Below are 20,756 nucleotides of genomic sequence, written 5' to 3'. Positions count from 1 at the left end.
AAAAAAAAAAAAAAAAAAAAAAAAAAAAAAAAAAAATCAAAGCTAAGATATTTCAGTTTCTCAGGAGCAAAAAATGGGGATAAGCATTTGTGAACCAAGAAAAACAGGAGTTAGAAGGGCATAGTGTGGTGTTAAACATGCATTGTCTAGAAGAGAGCTTCAGGAGTTGTCAGATGTAAATAGAAGCTCCACTGTGGTTTGCTGTGTTGTGGAGAAGTGCTGGTTCACCTGACCTTACTTTACCATTGTCTAGCTAAAATACTCGTCATGTTAATCACATTCTCCTTGAATTAACTCTGTGCTCACCTAGTCTTTTTAGATGAGTCATTGCCTTTCCCAGATATCATGGCATTGGAAACCAGAACATGCTATAGCATGTATTGGAACTTCATTCTTAGGGTTGTTTCTATACTTTGGCTATTGTGAATAACGCTGCAATGAACATTGGTGTACAAATATCCAAGCTAAGATGATGAGAAAAAACCAAGAGTGTTGTAATGCATATATATACTTAAATAGAGTATGAAAAGTAGGTTTTATGTTTCATGAAGATCACTCTGTGTTATGTTTAGGTTTGATGAAGTGTGAGGGTCGTGAGGGCCCTGTGTGAAAGCAAAGATGCCCTAGGAGGTTTTGTCATATTTCAGATCCCGTTTCAACCATAGTAAATTAAACTGAAAACATTTTAATTAAAGTATGTACCCAACCAAATCATTCTAATCCTCTCACCCAAAATCAAAGCCAGTAGAATCCATAACACTTTACTGACTGCAGGGAAGTGTTGAAACATATGTAGGGAAGTGAACCTGATGGCTAGGAGATTGAAACATCGGTCAAGCCGGGGTTCAAATCATAGTTTGCTGTTTGTTTCCTCTGTGCTACTAAGTGTTTATTTCCTCACCTATAAAATGCAAAATCAACCCATCCAGTATTTTGTGAAAATTTTATGAGAAAGCATATCTAAATAATATATAAATAAGCATGATTTTAATACAAAATTATATTACTGTATTTGTGACACATTTGTGGATCATTTAGGACAGCGGTCCTCCACCTTTTGGACGACAAGGACCAGTTTGATGGAAGATGATTTTTTCGTGGACAAAGACAGGGGATGATTTCGGGATGAAACTGTTGTACCTCAGATCATCAGGAATTAGATTCTCACAAGGAGCACATAACCTAGATCCCTCATAAGCACAATTTGCAATAGGGTTCACGCTCCTATGAGACTCTAATGCCATTGCTGATTTGATAGGAGGGGGAGCTCAGGTGATGATGCTGAGTCACCTGCTGTATCCTGCTGTGCTTCCTGGTTCCTAACAGGCCATAGACTAGTAATGGTCTCTGTCCCAGGGTTTGGCAACCCCTGATTGAGGATAATGATCTCCGTCTTAAATTATTTTTAGCATATGAATTAGGGTAAACAATCAGAAATAATTGCAGTAATTATAAATATAAAGTAGTGCATTAAGGTCTGACTAAAACTTAAAAATTAAGATTAGTCTTGATGGATAATTTATATGAACCTTTTGAATATCTTCCCTACCACACTCCACCTCCTGCCAAGAAGTTGCCACTTGGTTAACCATTACAATCCTCTCTGAAAGTTTAAGTATACATTCACCAAAAAAGAAAACAGACAAAACGAATAAAAACAAAAACCCTAAAAAAGACCCAGTTGCTGGCACATAGAAATCAATATAAGTAAGACGTAAAGTGTGTTTCCGTCCTGGTATTCCATTTTATTAAATCTGGAAAACTATATGTCCTTTTGTTACATCTCTAACTAGTTACCCAAAGCTAGATTCATGAAGATTTAAGTAATAAAAATAGCAGAGAGTTATAAACTTCACAATCAGATTCAAACTTTGATCCTTCATATAGCTGAATATACAAAATGGACGGGATAAAGGCTTTCTTCTTTAACTTCCCAATTCACATAGAATGAACTTTTGCCCTCAGGTTTAAAAGATGACAAGAGCCATTAAATACAATTCAATATTTATTAAGTGCTTACAGTATGCCACAGATAATTAGGTATGGATGAATAAGGATGAAAATGTCTTCCTTCTAGCCTTTGGAAATTCACAGTAAAAAAAGAGGAAAATACAATAGTTCACTTTTCCTGTGAAGAGTCAAGATCCCTGGCCAAGACACTGTTAAAAGTCTATACTTTGAGGCTATCTCTGACTTTAAAACCACAGTAATGATTTATCAACTATATTTAAAAATGAAAATTATATAGAGATAACTAATATCAAAGAAAAACAAAACAAGATAGACTTTTCTTTGAATGATAAACAGAACAGAGAATATGACTGAAACAGAATTCTGAGATTCCAGGCTACATAGATGCTACGGAGAGATGGGGTCTAAAAAGAACTTACTTAAACCAAGGACTGGGGAAGGCTGCCCCACAGGGAAGCAAGGCTGAGATAAAGCTGTGCCATCTACTGCTAGGCCAATGACTTGTAGGAAGTGACTAACCCTAAAGGCTTAGAGACCACAGAAACGGCTGTATCACCAGCTCTGAGTGAGTCCCTTGCATTATTGACTCTGTAAGCTCTTATATGCTCTGCGGCGCAATGAGAAGTATGAAAGAGAACGAATTATGAAGGAGAAGGCTGCAGTTTAAGGTGCAGAGGTTGAATGAAGTCCACAACAAAACCCTCCAGCAGAGATACGTGAGTACTGAAAGAGATGTTAAAAAATAACCCCTTACAATATGCAAATTCAATTTCCACAACACATGGATTCTTAAAGAAGACAGCTTAAAAAACCCTACCAAGCAGAAGATGAATGAAAATGAAAATGATAGAAGAATCTGAACAATGTTTACTTGGGGTTTGTCAGAGGGGCAAAGAAAAACTGTGAAAAGAACCAGAGATAGGGACATCCAAGAAGTCAAAATTACATATGTAAGACAAAAATTCATTAAAATTAAAAAAATTAAGTATCTTGGAAATGACAAATATGGTCAATATAATTAAAATTAAAAAGAAATCGCAATTGATAAAATAAAAATTATATTGGACTAGTGAAAGAATGCATAAACAAGATGCTAATTCATTAATAAGAAATTAATAAGTTAGAGACAGTAAGATATAGAAAACATGAGAACACTTGTGAAATTTGGAGGATACACTAATAGACTTAACAGGATTTTAGCTAGTAAATGTTGACAAATGGCCAAGAAGAGAAAGATGGTAGAAAAGTAACACTCAAAGTGATGACAATTTCCTCGAAATGAAGAAAGAAATTTTTCTAAGTGGGAAATTAGCTCTAAGTGTTGAGAATAATAAAATTAAGTCAGCTATCAAGTAAAACTGCAGAGCATCATGCAAAAGGGAAAATCTTAAGATACTACCAGAGGTAGTAGACACTATCTACAGAGGGAAGACTATGGTATTTAAACAGATGTCTCATCAGCAACAAGAGTGAATCTTCAGACTGCTAAGGAAATACATAACTGAATTATTAAAGATGGAGGGAAATGACGATTGGTTTAGAAATATAAAGGCAGTAAGAAGCAGCTTCTCCATTTCTTCTTGAATCTGTGCCTGTTTCAGCCCACCTGCCTCCACTCCTTCCTCCACCATATCCATCAGGGTGACCCAGAAATCTTACAAGGTGTCCACGTCTGGCCCTGGGGCCTTCAGCAGCCGCTCCTACACGAGTGGGCCTGGTGCCTGCATCAGATTCTCGAGCTTCTCCCAAGTGGCCCAGGCCACCCCAGCAGCTTCCGGGGTGGCCTGGGTGCAGGCTATGATGGGCCAGCAGCATGAGCATGGGAGGCATCACCGCTGTCATGGTCAACCAGAGCCTGCTGAGCCCCCTTAACCTGGAGGTGGACCCCAACATCTAGGCAGTGAGCACCCAGGAGAAGGAGCAGATCAAGACCCTCAAGAACAAGTTTGCCTCCTTCATCAATAAGGTACGGTTCTTGGAGCAGCAGAACAAGATGCTGGAGACCAAGTGGAGCCTCCTGCAGCAGCAGCAGATGGACAACACAGACAACATGTTTGAGAGCTACAGCAACAACCTGAGTTGGCAGCTGGAGACTCTGGGCCAGGAGAAGCTGAAGCTGGAGGCAGAGCTTGGCAACATGCAGGGGCTGGTGGAGGACTTCAAGAACAAGTATGAAGATGAGATCAATAAGGGTATAGAGATGGAGAATGAATTTCTTCTCATCAAGAAGGATGTGGATGAAGCTTACATGAACAAGGTAGAGCTGCAGTCTCGCCTGGAAGGGCTGACTGGTGAGATCAGCTTCCTCAGGCAGCTGTATGAAGAGGAGATCTGGGAGCTGCAGTCCCAGATCTTGGGACATGTCTGTGGTGCTGCCTATGGACAACAGCGGCTCCCTGGACATGGACAGCATCATTGCTGAGGTCAAGGCGCAGTATGACGAGATTGCCAACCATAGCCGGGCTGAGGCAGAGAGCGTATACCAGATCAAGTATGAGGAGCTGCAGACGCAGGCTGGGAAGCACGGGGATGACCTGTGGCATACAAAGACTGAGATCTCCGAGATGAACCAGAACATCAGCCAGCTCCAGGCTGAGATTGAGGGCCTCAAAGGCCAGAGGGCTTCCCTGGAGGCCACCATCACAGATGCCAAGAAGTTTGGGATCTGGCCGTTAAAGATGCCAACGCCAAGCTGTCCGAGCTGGAAGCTGCCCTGCAGAGTGTCAAGCAGGATGTGGCACTGCAGCGGCATAAATACAAGGAGCTGATGAATGTCAAGCTGGCCCTGGACATTGAGATCACCACCTACAGGAAGCTGCTGGAGGGTGAGGAGAGCCGGCTGGATGCTGGGATGTAGAACATGAGTATCCATGCAGAGACCACCAGCGGCCATGCAGGTGGCCTGAGCTCTGCCTGGTGGGGGCCTCAAGCCCCAGCCACAGCTACGGCCTGGGCTCTAGCTCCTTCAGCCGCACCAGCACCACCAAGGCCGTGGTTGTGAAGACTGAGACCTGTGATGGGACGCTGGTGTCTGAGTCCTCTGATGTCCTGCCCAAGTGAACAGCTGCAGAATCCCCTCCCAGCCTGCCCCTCCTTTGGCTGCCCTACAGCCCTGGAGGGAGATTCCTGTGCATGGGAGCATGGAGAACAGGAGACCCAGCTGAGTCATGGGGGCATTTACTGCCTTGGGACCCCCCTTGCCCATGCCTCTAGCTGTAAAACAATTCAGTTGCTTTTTTTTCTTGGTCCAAAATAAAACCTCAGCTAGCTCTGCCCCCATATATATATGTGTGAGTGTGTGTGTGTGTGTGTGTGTGTGTGTGTGTGTGTGTGTATATATACACACACACACACATACTCACATATATATATATAGATATATGTACATAAAAAGGCAGTAACAGTATAGCTATATATTCTCACTAATAAAAAGGGAAAGTAATGGCTAAGAAACTTAACAGCTTCAGACTTAAAATATTGGCTTCAAATGCCTGTAATCCAAGTTAATGAATTTTATATTTTACATTGTAACTCAGTATATATGTTTCAGTTTCACCAAACAATATGCTTATTGTATAAGATGCGTTCTGATGTTTCGTTTTAACCAAACATAGCATAGAGATTTTTTAAAAAAGCAAACGTTGCTTAATATAAATTCAAATGGCGTTCCTGCATTCAATGACCATTAAGAAATGTGATTAGGCTGGGAGAGGTGGCTCACACCTATAATCCTGGCACTCTGGGGAGCCAAGGTGGATGGATCACTTGAGGCCAGGAGTTTAAGACCAGCCTGGCCAACATGGGAAGACCCTGTCTTTACTAAAAATACAAAAATTAGCCGGGTGTGTTGGTGCATGCCTGTAATCCTAGCTACTCAGGAGGCTGAGACATGAGAATTGGTTGAATCTGGTAGGCAGAAGCTGCAGTGAGCCAAGCTCGCACCACCACACTCCAGCCTGGGTGACAAAGCAAGACTCCGAACAAAGCGGAATTTAAAACTACTCTTAAACTAGTAGTAAAAACAAAGTATGCGCAAAACATTAACATAGAAAATTACAAAATGTTTGTGAAGGACATAAAAGATAATTTTTTTTTTGAGACAGTCTCACTCTGTTGCCCAGGCTGGAGCACTGCGGTGTGATCTCTGCTCACTGCAGCCTCCTCCTCCCGGGTTCAAGTGATTCTCCTGCCTCAGCCTCCTGAGCAGCAGGGACTACAGGCATGCACCACCACACCCAGCTAATTTTTGTATTTTTAGTAGAGACAGGGTTTCACCATGTTGGCCAGGATGGTCTTGATCTCCTGACCTCGTAATCCACCCATCTTGGTCTCCCAAAGTGCTAGGATTACAGGTATGAGTTACTGTACCCGGTCAAAAGATAATCTGAAAGGGGGAAAGTGTTACTTTCATGATGCAAAAAGACAATTTCCATAGCTATGGAAATTCATCCCAAATTATCTGTAAATTTAATGCAATTCAAAATGCCAACGTGTCTCAGTGTGGTGGCACATACCTGTAGTCCTAGCTACTTGGAAGGCTGAGGTGGGAGGATCTCTTGAGTCCGGGGATTAGAGGCTGTAGTGAGCTATGATTGCGCCACTGAATTCTAGCCTGGGTGACAGAGCGAGACCCTGTTTGTAAAGCCAAACAAAAAACAGCCAAAATGATTTTTAAATGAAACTTCATATGTTGATAGTAGAGTTCACACAGAAGAGCAAAATGTCAACAATGGCCAAGGCAATTTTGGGGAAATATAAATTTGTAGTCTCCTTGACAAATGTTTTTATTATAAAAAGCTAAAATAATTAACACAATATGATATTACCAATAAAAGAACCAGTTAAATGGTTGTCGGGCCTGGACTTGTGCTGCCTAAGGATGTAAAGTGTAATGAAGGGGTCAGGGCGGGCAGCGTGCGCCTGGAAGGACTGTGAGTGCCTGCGTTCCCCACCTCCCCCAGCAGCCGGCTCACAGTAGTCTGCTCCGGTTGCCATGTGTGGATTCAGTTTCCAGACAGAAGGCTGTGTGTTCTCTGAAGCTTATTGTGACCCCAGTAGGCTGGGGTTACTGCAGCAACGGCCAGAGCAGCTTTGACACTATGGAGAAGCCTGGAGCTACCCCTCAGCCATGCTCACGGCTGGTCTTGGAAGAGCTATGCAGGATTGTGGCAGCACTGCCTAAAAGTATGGAACCGGATTCTAATCCTTAGGATTTTCATGGGAATTAGTACAGCTGTTGTTGGATTTTTTTGCTGTTTCTTTTTTTTTTTTTTTTTTTTTTTTTGTGGAGAAATGTTACATCAGTTAGGAGTTGGCTTTATGTGGAAGAGAGAAAAAGCTTGCTGTAGCACTTTCGGACTAATTGAAGGAAAATGTAAACTACTTGAAACATTTAGCCTGTTCAAAAGAGTATTAAGGCTATAAGTAGAGCATCTTTAAAGGATGCCAGCTTTGAGAAGGAGGCAGCAGGAGCACAAAGTTTGGAGGCAGCCTGTGAAAAGCTGAACAGGTCCAATTGTGAACTTGAGGTTGAAATACTCTGTCTAGAAAAGGTTAAGAGAAATCTAAACATTCTGAACAAGATGAGTTGATGGCGGATATTTCAAAAAGGATACAGTCTCTAGAAGATGAGTCAAAATCCCTCAAATCACAAATAGCTGAAACCAAAATGACCTTCACGATATTTCAAATGAATGGAGAACAACGGAAGATAGTGATAAAAGATGCTTTGAAAGAAAATTCTCAACTTCAGGAAAGCCAGAAACAGCTTTTGCAAGAAGCTGAAGTAAGGAAAGAACAAGTGAGTGAATTGAATAAACAGAAAATAACATGCGAAGACTCCAAAGTACATACAGGACAAGTTCTAAATGATAAAGAAATCGCATCAAGACTCTGAACACTTGCTGAAGATGAAAGATTGGGCTGCTATGCTTTGAGAAGACGTAATGAATCGTGGTAACTTGGAATTAGAAATGAACAGTGAATTGGAAAATGGTGGTTACTTAGATGATCCTCCAAAAGGAGCTTTGAAGAAACTGATTCTTGCTGTGAAGTTAATGCTTCTTTAAAAACCTTAGAAGGAGAAAGAAACCAAATTTATATTCAGCTACCTGAAGCTGATCAAACAAAACACACATTTTAAAAGTGAGAATCAGAACCTTCAACAGAAACTTAAAGTAATGACTGAATTCTATCAATAAAATGTAGTGAAACTTTACAGAAAATTAACAGTAGAAGAAAATTACCAGTTCGAGAAAGAAGAGAAACTTTCTAAAGTAGACGAAAAGATCAGCCATACCACTGACGAGTTGGAGACCTATAGAAAGCAAGCCAAAGATCGTGAAGAAGAATCGGAAAGAACGATTCATTCTCATCAAGGGCAGATTATTTCCCATGAGAAAAAAGCACATGATAATTGGTTGGCAGCTCAGACTGCTGAAAGAAACCTCAATGATTTAAGGAAGAAAATGCTCACAACAGACAAAAACTAACTGAAACATAGTTTAAATTTGAACTTTAAAAAAAAAGATCCTTATGTACTTGATGTTCCAAATACAGGATTTGGCAGAGAGCATTCCCCATATGGTCCCTTACCATTGGGTTGGCCTTCATCTGAAACAAGAACTTTTCTCTCTCCTCCAGCTTCATGGGAGGTCCACTTAAACTCTCACCTTTGCTTCCAGCGGGTGGAAGAAGAGGCTCAAGAGGCCCAGGGAATCCTCTGGACCATCAGATTACCAATGAAAGAGGAGAATCAACCTGTGACAGGTTAACTGGTCCTCACAGGGCTCCTTCTGACACTGGGTCCCTGTTACCTCCATGGGGACAGGACCATAGTATGATGTTTCCTCCACCAGGACAATCATATCCTGATTCAGCTCTCCTTCCACAAAGGCAAGACAGATTTTATTCTAAGTCTGGTAGACTGTCTGGACCAGCAGAACTCAGAAGTTTTAATATGCCTTTCAGTAAAATGGATGGGTCAGTGCCTTCTGAAATGGAGTCCAGTAGAAATAATACCAAACGTGATCTTGGTAATTTAAATGTGCCTGATTGATCTCTCCCCACTGAAAATGAAGCAACTGGCCCTGGCTTTGTTCCTTCACCTCTTGTTCCAATCAGAGGTCTGTTGTTTCCAGGGGATACGAGGGGCTTGTTCATGAGAAGAGGACCTCCTTTGCCTCCACCTCCTCCAGGAACCATGTTTGGGGCTTCTCCACGTTATTTTCCACCAAGGGATTTCCCAAGTCCACCACATGTTCCATTTGCAATGAGAAATGTCTATCCACTGAAGGATTTTCCCCCTTACCTTCCCCTAAGACCTGGATTTCCCCCCCTGCCCCCACATTCTGAAGGCAGAAGTGAGTTCCCTTCAGGGTTGATTCTGCCTTCAAATGAGCCTGCTACTGAACATCCAGAACCACAGCAAGAAACCTGACAATGTTTTTTTTCTCTCTTCCAAAGTAATTTTAACTAATCTCCTTTTTAGTTTCAGTAACTGCTGCTATTTAAATGATTACACTTTTGCTCAAGTTGAAGCTTCCTGGAATTATTATTCTCAGGATAGTATTTTGTAAAAAAGATGGTTTAAATATGAATCTTATGAGTAAATTATTTCCATTTTATTTTATTCTAGACAGTATAACTTTTAATTTGATTAATTCCCTATTATATAAATGATAGTGTGAGTTTTATATATGTAATCTTGCAGGTGGGGAGTCTTTAACATCTAAAGGCTCTAAAATCTAAAATCTTTATGCCAAGAACTGTATTTACTGTGGTTGTATATAAATGTGAACGTAACTCTATGCTTAATTAAATAAATTTTAGTTGATTTAAAGACTTGTTTGGCACTGATAATAATAAAATCAGCTATTTTTTCCCATAAAAAAACCAGTTAAATGAAAAAGAACAGAGGGCTCAGAAGCAGATCCATACATATATATATATAACCGATTATATATATTGTTAGTAAAAGCTATTTGTAATATTTTGAAATTCTGAAATGGTACATATACTTTCACCTAGTAATTCACACTTTTAGAGAGAATAATGGTATGCTGTGCAGTATTTTAAAAAAAGCACTAGTACTACATCAATCTACATAGTTATCTTAAACACAATTTGATTAAAACAAATAATACAACACAATAAAAGTTGTCAATATTATGGTTGATGTGATATTGAAAAGTATGTAAACAATACAACATACTGTTTTTGAAATAACATAGGAGAATATTTTTAAATTGTAGCAATTTTTTTTTATAATTTTGCAATCATTATTTGAGGCATTTTCATTAGAAATGGAGGGCAACTCCCTGTGCTAATTTTTGATACTTTTCTGTAAGCCTAAAATTAGTTCAAAATTTAAAACATAAGCACATTAAAAATCGTACATCATCAACATCTTGCTTTCTCTGGAGAGATAAAAGAGAAAAGAAAGAGAAATGCTATTGAGAGAACTATATATTTTCAACAATAGCTATAAGTTCTTAAAAATATGAAGTATTTATAGCAAAATGGTAAGATTTGTCAAGTCATATTCTCTCTACTATTCTCTACATCTAAAACATTTAATCAAATATAAGTAACTTTCAGGATAATGACTTTTAAATGCTAAAATAGATATTGTTAGTAAATTAATTGGTCAAATCTCATAGATATGCATATCTGGAATTTAAATTGGATTAGCAGCCATGTTGAATGACATGCAAGTTGTCTCCTATCTGCCTTTCTTTTATTTATAGAAACTGACCTTTGCTTAATCTCCAGCTTGATACTGTCAATAAATTGCAATGAGATAGAATTCCCATGTTTGTGATTAGGATTCAAACTTGTAAATAATAGCTTTATCTATCTCCTCTAGATTTTCTAGTTTATATGCATAAAGCTGTTCATAGTAGCCTTGAATGATCTTTTGTATTTCTGTGGTGTCAGTTGTAACATCTCCCGTTTCGTTTCCAATTGAGCTTATTTGGATTTTCTCTCTTCTTGGTTAATCTTGCAAATGGAAAATCCATTTTATCTATCTTTTCAAAGAACCGCCTCAACAACATCTATAAACAAGTGAAAAAATAGCTACATGTATTACAATTCCTGATGAGTACAATACAAATCCTGTTGATAAATAGAAAGTAACAAAAGAAGGAAATGAGTGAAGAATCTATTTTAGAGAGGGTGGCAGGGAAGGCTTCTATAAGGTGACGACACTTAATTTGAGACCTAAAGGTTGAGAAGAGTCCATCCACGTGGAAAGTAGGAGAGGAACATTCTGAGCTCCCATATGGCAAGAGTTGGTGTCTTTGCAGAAAGCCAATATGTGGGATGGTTGCGGTGGCTTACAAAGTGTAATCCCAGCACTTTGGGAGGCCGAGGTGGGCAGATCCCACTTGAGGTTAGGAGCCTGGCCAACACGATGAAACTCCATCTCTACTAAAACTACAAAAATTAGCTGGGCATGGTGGTGTGCACCTGTAATCCCAAATACTTGGGAGGCTGAGGCATGAGAATTGCTTGAGCCCGGGAGGCGGAGGTTGCAGTGAGCCAGGATCAAGCCACTGGACTCCAGCCTGGGTGACAGAGACTCTGCCTTAAAAAAAAAAAAATCCAGTAGGTAGAGTATGCTTGGTAAAGTCAGAAGGGTTCAGATTAGGTTGGAAAGATAGGCAGGGGATTGTAGGTCACAGCAAGAATGTAGCTCTTATTTGAAATCTGATGGAGTCTGCTCCAAAGAGCTGGAAGGTTTTGATCAGGGAAGTGACCTGATGGAATACAGATTGATGTATGATATTTGAATTTGAGGGGGGCAAGAATGAAAGTAGAGAGAGATCAGGATTCTTCTGCATTGTGTTTGTGAAACAGGATGGTACGTTGAATGTAGTTGAGGTGTGACCTTAGCTTGTCTGATTGTGCTCTTTCAGACTTTTTTATGTAGGCATTTAGGCAATGAGCTTCCCTCTTAGCACTGCCTTTTGCTGTATCCCAGAGAAGAGATGTGGTGAATATAGTGGTAGAAGTGAGTAAGAGGTAGTGACTGGCTCCTGAGTTATATTTATTTGGTGGTAGATGCAACAGAATTCCCTGATAGATTAGTTCTTGGAGGTTTACTTGATGGGGGAGCTGAGCTGCACACCTTTGTGGTACCAGAGAATGGCATTAAGAAAGCCAAGCAAGGGGAGTGTTTTGAGAAGGATGAACTGTAACATGCTGCTGAGAGGACGCAGTAGATCAGGATGGAAGAGTATACTGGATTTAGTAACACTAGCCTTAACAACAGCTATTTCCTTAGTGAGTGGAGGCAATAGTCAGATTGGGATGTGTTGGAAGGTGATTTGAGGTGAGAAAGTAGAGACACTGTGTTTAGACTTCTCTTTCAAAAAATATGGCTCTAAAGGAAAATAGAAAATGTTGTAGCAAGAAAGTAGAGTTGATTCATGTCTAAAGATGTTGACGAATTGATTGTGTATTCAAAGAGAAGTTGATGGGAAGAAAAAAGAGAGAATCACAGGTTGGGGGCTGGGCTAAAGCATTTGAGGAGGTGGGAGGATGAAGCTCAGAGCACTTGGGAGGAATTGGCCTTTCACAGAAGAGGGCACTTCCTCTGTTGAAACAAGATGAAGTAGGTAGATGAGGTTGGAGGCTGATTTGTAGATATGTGAGCATTGGAGGATGCAGGAGTCTCTCTCTGGTTCTGTTTTTTTTTTTTCTTCAATGATTCCTAAGGCAAAAACATGAGTTAAGAGTGAGGGTGTAGCAGGGAACAAGACTTAAGAGCTTAGAATAAGATATTATGATCTCTGACACATCTCAGTAAAAATCACTTTGCATGATGATATTTACTGGACACAGAAGATTTTCAAGGTATGTTAGTCTGTTTTCCTGCTGCTGATAAAGACATACTTGAGACTGGGAAGAAAAAGAGATTTAATTAGACTTACAGTTCCACATGGCTGGGGAGGCCTCAGAATCATGGCAAGGAGGTGAAAGGCACTTCTTACATGGCAGCAGCAAGAGAAAATGTGGAAGAAGCAAAAGTGGAAACCCCTAATAAACCCATTAGATCTCATGAGACTTATTCACTATCACAAGAATAGCTCAGGTAAGACTGGCCCCCATGATTCAATTAGCTCCCCTTCCCACAACACGTGGGAATTCTGGGAGATAGAATTCAAGTTGAGATTTGGATGGAGACACAGACAAACCATATCATTCAGCCCCTGGACACTCCAAATCTCATGTCCTTACCTTTCAAAACCAATCATGCCTTCCCAATAGTCCCCCAAAGTCTTAACCAATTTCAGCATCAAACCAAGAGTCTGACGTCCAAAGTCTCATCTGAGACAAGGCAAGTCCCTTCTGCCTATGAGCCTGTAAAATCCCAAGCAAGCTAGCTACTTCCTAGATACAATGGGGGGACAGGTATTGGGTGAATGCAGCTGTTCCAAATGGGAGAAATTGGCCAAGTCAAAGGGGTTAAAGAGCCCATGCAAGTTCAATATCCAGTGGGGCAGTCAAATTTTAAAGCTCTAAAATGATCTTTGATTCCAGGTCATGCTGATGCAAGAGGTATGTTCCCATGGTCTTGGGCAGCTCCGCTTCTGTGACTTTGCCGGGTACAACCTCTCTCCCATCTGCTTTCATGGGCTGACATTGAGTGTCTGTGGCTTTTCCAGGTGCACAGTGCAAGCTGTTTGATCTACCATTCTGGGGTATGGAGGATGGTGGTCCATTGCTCACAGCTCCACTAGGCAATGCCCCAGCAGGGAATCTGTATGGGGGCTCTGACTCCACATTTCCCTTCTGCACTGCCCTAGCAGAGGTTCTCTGTGAGGGTCCTGCCCCTGCAGCAAACCTTTGCCAAGGCATCTAGGCATTTCCATATATCTTCTGAAATCTAGGTGGAGGCTCCCTAACTAAAATTCTTGATTTCTGTGCACCTGCAGGCTCAAGAACATGTGGAAACTGCCAAGGCTTGGGTTTTCCACCCTCTGAAGCCATAGCCCGAGCTGTATGTTGGCCCCTTTCAGCCACAGCTGTAGCAGCTGGGAAACAGGGCACCAACTCTCTAGGCTGCACATAGCACAGGGACCCTGGGCTCAGCCCATGAAACCACTTTTTCCTCCTGGGCCTCCAGGCCTGTGATGGGAGGGGCTGCCATCAAGACTTCTGACATGCCCTGGAGAGATTTTCCCCTTGGTCTTTGGGATTAATATTAGGTTCCTTGCTACTTATGCAAATTTCTGCAGCTGGCTTGAATTTCTCCCCAGAAAATGATTTTTTTTCTTTTCTATTACATAGGCTGCAAATTTTCTGAACTTTTATGCTCTGTTTCCCTTTTAAAACTGAATGCCTTTAACAGTACCCAAGTCACCTCTTGAATGCTTTGCTGCTTAGAAATTCTTTCCCCCAGATACCCTAAATCATCTCTCTCAAGTTCAGAGTTCCACAAATCACTAGGGCAGGGGCAAAATGCTGCCAGTCCGTCTGCTAAAACATACCAAGAGTCACCGTTGCTCCAGTTCCCAACAAGTTCCTCATCCCCACCTGCGACCACCTCAGCCTGGATTTTATTGTCCATATCACTATCAGCATTTTTGGCAAAGCCATTTAACAAGTCTCTAGGAAGTTCCAAACTTTCCCACATTTTACTGTTTTCTGAGCCCTCCAAACTATTCCAACCTCTGTCTGTTACCCAGTTCTAAAGTCCCTTCCACATTTTTGGGTATCTTTTCAGCAATGCCCTACTCTACTGGTACCAATTTGCTGCATTAGTTCATTTTCAGGCTGCTGATAAGGACGTACTTAGGACTGGGAAGAAAAAGAAGTTTAATTAGACTTATGGTTCCACATGGCTGGGGAGGCCTCAGAATCATGGTGGGAGGCAAAAGGCACTTCTTACATGGTGGTGGCAAGAGAAAATGAGGAAGAAGCAAAAGCAGAGACCCCTGATAAACCATCAGATCTTGTGAGACTTATTCACTTTAATTTGAATAGCATGAGAAAGACTGGTCCTTGTCATTCAATTACCTTCCCCTGGGTTTCCCCACAATATGTGGGAATCCTGGGAAATACAATTCAAGTTGAGATTTGGATGGGGACATAGCCAAACCATATCACAAGGTAAGTGCAGTTTGGTCCTGCTCTCCTAGTTAGGTGTAGTTTGGGGATTGGGGTAGGCACTCTTCAGAGAGACAGGCTCTGGCCAATGTGCCTGGTTTCGGAGTTAATTAGGAAGTCTTGGAGAAGGTCCACAGTGGGAGATGGTGCCTTTGACCAGGAGCTTGTTGCATAAGATGACGGGAAGGCATGTTGCTATCATTCAGAGGTTCTGTAGAAAAACAGTAATTTATCTGTTTTTCTGTATGCAGTCAAAAAGCACTGGATTAGGAAACTGGACTTGAGTCTTCAGTCCTGTTTGGTCATCTGCAATGTGACTGCAAACAAATAGTTTACCTTTTGGATCTATTTTCCCAGTTTGTAAAATAAGCAAAATACCAGCCTTCCCATTGCATGAGATGTGATGATGTATGTCAGTGTGCTATGAAAAGTATTTCAGGCTGTACAGATGGATTAGTGAAAAGACTTGGAGTTGCAGCCTGGCTTCTACCCCCAGCTTCTCTGCTTACTCACCCCTTGCATGACTCAGGGTGAGTCATGTCATCTCCATTATACAAAGCCTCCATTTTACCATCTGTAGAACTCCCTCACAGGGTGGTTATAAGGATTTAAAAATACAATAGAGGACTTTTGGAAGTTAAAAATGCTAGAGAAATGTGATAGATTAGTCAGTCTCATTTCCCTATTTTTCATCACGAGAAAAACCTTTCTTCTTACCAGAATCAGTCTTCAAGATTAGCATTATTTGGTCCCATAAATAATGGCCTGTAGTGAGCACCTCCTCTGGGCAGAGCCTGGCGTTGGATGCTGTAGCAGGGGAGGATTAGGGAGAGTGTGGACTAGTGACATTATCCTAGGAGAAGTAGCATCTACCAAAGGGAGGTCCCAGTCTGATTGGGGGAATAGGACAGACAGAAGCCTCTCCTAGGAAGTATATTCTGAAAGGGCTCCCGGCTTGCTGCCTTTGGAAGCTTCTGTTGTACAAGACTAATGAAAGGAAGACACTAGAAGCACATGCCCTTACTGATAAGGGCAGAAAATAGGTGAGGGAGATTACTGACTGTGCTGCAGTCACTGGGACCACAAAACCAGATTGTTAGACCTAGTTTCTCTGCAAAGCTTCTGAAATCTCACTGAGCATCTAACATGGGGCATGCTCCTATGACTGGACAAGGTCTGTATCCTATGCATTTTGATTCGGTGCTCAGAGATTCCCTCCCTTGGGATGACACTAACCCCTTCCCAGATAGTCGTATTCTGAGAAAGCTTTTTCTCCTGAGGGTGGAGATCACAAGCTCATGGTGAAACTTGCCCAATTGTCTCATAGAACTTATGTTTTTGATTTCTTTTGAAGAAACAGAAATTGACCCTCCCAGTCTTAAAACTTAGGAAAGTTACATTTGTCAGGCCGGGCGCGGTGGCTCACGCCTGTAATCCCAGCACTTTGGGAGGCCGAGGCGGGTGGATCACGAGGTCAAGAGATGGAGACCATCCTGGTCAACATGGTGAAACCCCGTCTCTACTAAAAATACAAAAATTAGCTGGGCATGGTGGCGCGTGCCTGTAATCCCAGCTACTCAGGAGGCTGAGGCAGGAGAATTGCCTGAACCCAGGAGGCGGAGGTTGCGGTGAGCCGAGATCGCGACATTGCACTCCAACCTGGGTAACAAGAGCGAAACTCCGTCTCAAAAAAAAAAAAAAAAAAAAAAAAAAAAAAGGAAAGTTACATTTGTCCTATGTGAGTCCCTTTCTCAGGAAACCATCAGACCTCCCAGATAGTATCAAGGAGCTGAAACTCACCAGAACACTGCATCTGGACAATGAGATGCCAGACCTTTCATACATCATGATTGTGTATCCAACCACCTGCTTCTTGTTGGCCAACTCCTCTTCCCTACCCCTCCCTAATTCCCGTTTACCCACATGTAGCTACATTCCTTCTCCACTACATCAAACCTCCAATTTTAGTTGCTCAGGGAGATGGATTTGAGACTGCTCTCCCATCTCCTCAGCTGCAATACCTGATTAAAGCCTTCTTTCCTGGTAGTACTTGTCATCTCAGTGATTGGGTTTACGGTGCTGCAAGCAGCGGAACCTAGACCAAGCACCTGGTACATTGGTAACAATCAGAGCAGTGCTGTCACCTGTCTTTCTAGTCTGAATCCATTTCCACACAAACGTCTGAGAAGGAAGGTGGTCAGTCTCATGGAAATCTTTCTGAGCAATATGAATAGTCATTTGTACTGCATTCTGAAAGGACTTTTGGAGCCAGATAGTTAACCAGCTGTGAAATACTCTTTGGGTCAGGGAATTTCTCTTAAGGGTGCTGATTTTCTGTAATAAAGAACTCACTCCGTGGAATTTCCATCTTCTGTTTTCAATGATGTCCTGATAGCTAGGTGGGGAGAAATGCCAGGTATAGGTGATGGGGCAATGGAGGCAGCAAACCACCTCGCACTGCACATGTACCCCAGAACCTAAAGTACAAATTAAGAAAAAAGTTCATATCAGGGTGAAATATGAAGGATCCTCAGTTGAATCATAAAAACTTGATCTTACTGGAATCCCTTGTAGCCTTTTACATAAAGACTAAGAATGTCTCACATTTATCAGGATAAATGTCTCACATTTATTGTGATAAAATGTCCTAGCAATCAAAGTATTTTAGAATGCCAGTACCTTGTGGTTTAAATGTAAAAGGCTGCATCCTAGAAATGGGAAGAGAGACGCTGAATACAAGTCCCCATCAACCCTCCCTCTCTAGCCTAGTGCTCCCACCAATTCCTCTTTGAATACATGTAGGAATTTCATCAATGGAGAGTCTGTGGTCAGCCTGGCATTTTGGGGAGGTATGAAGACATTATGAACTAATGTGAGGCAAAAAGACATTATTGCCTCACTCAGGCAGGGCCTAATAGCATCGTAGAAAGAATCAGAATGGGAAATCCACCTTGAAATAATTACAGATCATATCAAACTGTCACAGAAGAGCTGTTTTTCTTTGAAAGGGTGTTTCCTCCTGAGGATTTGTTACCAAGATCTATGGAGCTCTAGATGACTGGTTTGAAAACAGCAGGTGTCTGTTCACTGGTGGATTCTTTTGAGTTCTTGCTGAATAGTCTTGTCACCCAGACTGTATCTTTCAAACATACAATAAACCCCTACATAACTTGCCTCCCTTTTCACCTTACCTTTCCTTCAGCTGACTGCTGACGACCCCTTCAAAATACTTGTAATTCATCTATGTTCAGTTGATTTTTAAAAATTAAACTTTTTATTTTGAGATAACTAGATTCATATGGAGTTGTAAGAAACAATGTAAGTGACCCCATGTGCCCTTTACCCAGCTTCTCCTGATGGTAATTACCTGCAAAACTATAGTACAATATCACAACCTGGATGTTGCCACTGATGCAGTCAAGGTACACAATATTTCCATCACCGTAAGAATATCTCATGTTGCCTTTTTATGGGCACCCCCACTTCTTCTTGCCCTTACTCCTTCCTTAAGCCCTGGTAAATTACTAATTCTTTCTATAATTTTGTCATTTCAAGAATGTTATATATATGATCATAAATATGTAATGTTTGAGGATTTTTTTTAGTCTCTGGAGATACATCCAGATTGTTGCATGTATCAATAATTTTTATATTTTTATTGCTGAGAAGAGCTCTATAATACAGAAGCACCACAGTTTAACCATTCATCTGTTCAAGGATATTTGGATTGTTTCCAGTTTTGGCCGATTATGAGTAAAGCTGCTATAAACATCATGTACAAGTTTTTTTGTGAACATAAGTTTTCGTTCTTCTGGGATAAATGCCCAGGAGTGTAATTGCTGGGTCATATGGTAGTTGCATATTTAGTTAATAAACTGCCAAACTCTTCTGGAGTACATGCATCGTTTTACATTCCTGCTAGCAATACGTGAATGATCTAGTTTATCTGCATTCTCACCAGCAGTTGGTATTGTCACTTTTTAAATTTTAGCCACTTTGATAGGTGTGTAGTAATACTGCAGTATGGTTTTAATTTGCATTTCCCAAATAGCTAATGATGTTCAACATTTTTTCATGTACTCATTGGTTATCTGTATCTCCTTTTGGGTAAAATGTCTGTTTACGCCTTTTCCTCAGCTTTTAATTAGATTTTCTATTTTTGAGTTTGAGGTTATCTATTATAGTTTGTATATTCTAGTTACTATTTCTTTGTTCAACGTTTGGTTTGCAGGTATTCCTTTCCATCATAGATTTTCATTTCATCCTCAACAGTCTTTTGTTTTAAATTTTGATGAGGTCTAGCTTGTCAGTTTTCCCGTTTATGGATTGTGCTTTTGGTGTCAAATCGAAGAACACTTTGCCTTGCCCTAGATTCTGAAGATTTTCTCTTTGCTTTTCTAAAAAAATTTTTTAGCTTTATGTTTTATATTGAAGACCACAATCCATTTTGAGTTAATGTTTATATAAGATGTGAGACTTAGGTCATGGCTCCTTTTATGGCTTATTGATGTCCACTTGTTCCCGTACCATTTGTTAAAAAGGTCATCTTTCCTGCACAAATTACTTTTGCACCGTTGTCAAACATCAGTTGGGTATATTTGTTTGGGTCTATTTCTGGGATCTTTATTCTGTTCCATTAATCTATACATCCTTTTTCTAATAACACATAGTCTTCATTACTGTAGCTATGTGTCAAGTCTTGTGATTGGCTAGACTGATTCATTCTACTTTCTTTTTAAAAACAGCTTTATTGAATTGTAATTGATATATTAACACCAAAACTAAAACACCCACTCATATTTAATGTACATAATTTGATGAGTTTGAGCCACATTATTTTTTTTTCAAGATTGTTTTAGCTATTTTAGTTCCTTTGCCTTTCATATAAATTTTAAAGTAATCTTGTGCATATCTACAAAAACTCTTGCTAGCATTTTGACAGAGATTGTGCTAAGCCTGCATAGTGATTTTGAGAGAAGGGATATCTGTGTAGTGGATATCCACAATGGATATTTTGTGTAGTCTGCTAATTTAGGAACATGGTATGTCTCTCAATTTCTTTAATCTCTTTCATCAACATTTTGTTGTTTTCAGCATTCAAATCGTGCACATGTTTTGTTATATTTACATCTAAGTATTTTTGCAATTATTATAAATGGTATTATGTAATTCTGGTGTTCATTTCTATATGTAGAAATACAGTAATTTTTTTATGTTTATCTTGTATCACATGACCTTGCTGAACTTATTCTAGAAGTTTTTATGTGGATTATTTGAGATGTTCTGTGTAGCATTATGTCATTTGCAAAGAGGGATAGTTTTATTTTTTCCTCTCTGATTTGGATGCCATTTATTTCCTTTTTTTGCACTAATGCAATGGCAGTGCTGTGTTGAATAAGAGTAGTGAGAGCTGATATTTTGCCTTGTTCCTTGTTGCAGGGGGAAATATTTCCAGTCTTTCACCATTAACCCTAATATTAGCTGTAGGTGTTTTTGGTAGATGCTCTTTATTAAGTTTAGGAAGTTCTCTATTTCTTTTCTTTTCTTTTTCTGAGTGTTTTATCATGAATGGGTGTTGGGTGTTGAATTTTCTTGAATGCTTTTTCTATATCAATTTATAAGATTGTGTGGTTTTTTTCGTTAGCCTGTTAATATGGTACATTACATGG

General features: G+C 40.4%; 1 protein-coding gene and 1 pseudogene across 2 annotated transcripts in view; both read left to right on the top strand.

The window, feature by feature from the left end:
* Positions 1-20,756, top strand: part of KCNH1 (potassium voltage-gated channel subfamily H member 1) — a 448,557-nt gene that overhangs the window by 96,660 nt on the left and 331,141 nt on the right. The window lies entirely within an intron of this gene.
* LOC108302137 lies at positions 7,071-9,414 on the top strand (annotated as a pseudogene).

Source organism: Cebus imitator, unplaced genomic scaffold (genome assembly GCF_001604975.1).
Source record: "Cebus imitator isolate Cc_AM_T3 unplaced genomic scaffold, Cebus_imitator-1.0 Scaffold38, whole genome shotgun sequence".
Classification (NCBI taxonomy): Eukaryota; Metazoa; Chordata; class Mammalia; order Primates; family Cebidae; genus Cebus; species Cebus imitator.
The sequence above is the reverse complement of the archived record's forward strand: the minus strand, read 5'-3'. Positions and strand labels throughout refer to the sequence as shown.